Genomic DNA, 1923 nt, shown 5'->3' on the forward strand with positions numbered 1-1923 from the left:
CTCCTTCTGTCATTTCGGCTGCCTTTTACGATCATCTTTATTGTCATTATTACTATCATTATCATCATTGTTGGTGGTGGTGGTGAGGGTGGTGGTATTGTTGTTGTTGTTCCGTTATTCGTATCTTTATCTTTATCGGTGTTATTTGTCGGTAGTGGTATTCGTATCTTCATTATCGTTGTATGTTTATCTTTATCTTTAAGAACATTATCAATATCATTGTTGTTACTTATTACGCCTATCGTTTGTCGTAATTTTATTTTATTTGGCATCAGCAGCAACATCCATAATGGTAGCAGGTGGTAGCTGCAGTAGTCACAGTGGTAGTACAGTTTACCAGTAGTAATTACCACTGTTATCAATATCGCCGCACTATCATAGCCATCATTAATCATCGTCATGATTCATCAGCGTGGTTAGCAATGCTTCCAATATTACTTGTATCGTAGCCGCCATTAGTCATATCATATCATATTATATTATATCATTGCCGCCATTAGTCATATCATATCATATATCACAGCCGCCATTAGTCATCGTCATGATCCATCATCGTGGTTAGCAATATTCCAATATTAATTCCAATACCAGTGGTAAATAATATCAGTTGCAACAATAGCAGTAGTAGTATTAGTCATTATCACTGACAGGAAGATACGGTAGCAGCTGTATAAGTCATCGTGTCAGTTGTACAAAAATAACAACAAAATCCCTTAAAGTAATGATAAAACAAAGAAAATACTAACAAATGACGCACACGACCAGACAAGTGATACAAACACAACAATAAAAATTCACAATAATAACCAACGACGATAAAACAAAAAAAAACAAAAAACAAAAAACTCGGCCCCTAAAAGCAAGCGAATAAACAGACGAGCGCGAGGGGCCTTCCAGTGACGTCATCCATCTCACTTACAGGATGTGCAATTATCGTACATCATTGGGGACTCCAACGCTCTTTCGCGACCCGGAATTAGGGGATTAAGGGCGCGAAGTGTCGTTACTGGGGGGCCGCGGTTGCCAGGGGAGCTCTATCACGACACGGATTTAAGGGTTCTGAAGAGCTTTAAATGGGGGATTGAGAGCGCTTTCACGTTCCGGAAATAAGGGATTCGGTCGTGCCGGTGTCTAAGGGGGGGGAGGGGGGGGGGGGTCCGAGGGAGAGCGTTTTCGCGACCCGGAGTTAAGGACATGGAAGTGTCGTCACGAAGGCTACAGAGAGAGAGCCGATTTGCGACCCGGAAATAGGCGAACAGGGCCGTAAATTAACAATTACTGGGAAGGGTTGTTCGGGAGAGCTTTTCCGCAATCCGGAATTAAGGGCAAAAAGTGTCGTGCTGAAGATTACCGGGAGCTGTTTCGCGACCCGGAATCAAGATGCTGGGGACTTGAAGTGGTCTTTAAGTGGACTCGAGTTGCCAGGAGAGCATTTTCGCGAATAATTTGACAAAGGAAGTGTTAATGGAAAGCCCTTTGGCGAACTAAGTACTGGATTAATATTTGACTTTTTTTCATTATCTATATATTTTGTAATTAATTTCCTTTGATGGACTTTTTTTTACCTTCTTTTTCATATCCCTCACTTTCTCTCCTCTCGCTCATTTCATCACTCCCTCCATCCTTCGTTTACTTTCTTCTCTCCTTCCCCTTTCTTCCCTTATTCATCCCTTTTTTCTCTCCTTTTCCTTCTTCCTACCTTCCCCTTTCTTCCTTCTTTCTTTCCTTTCCATATGCCTGCCCTCCGGTGCTCTCTTTACCCTACCTCTCGTTCCCTTCCCTCCCTCTCCCTCTCTTCCCCGCCCTCCCTCTCCCTTCCCCGCCCCCCTCTCCCTCTCTTTCCCCCCTCCCTCTCCCTCTCTTCCCCCCCCTCTCCCTCTCTTTCCCACCCTCCCTCTCCTCTCTTCCTCCCCTCCTCTCCCT

The sequence above is a fragment of the Penaeus vannamei genome, chromosome 41 (assembly GCF_042767895.1).
Source record: "Penaeus vannamei isolate JL-2024 chromosome 41, ASM4276789v1, whole genome shotgun sequence".
Classification (NCBI taxonomy): Eukaryota; Metazoa; Arthropoda; class Malacostraca; order Decapoda; family Penaeidae; genus Penaeus; species Penaeus vannamei.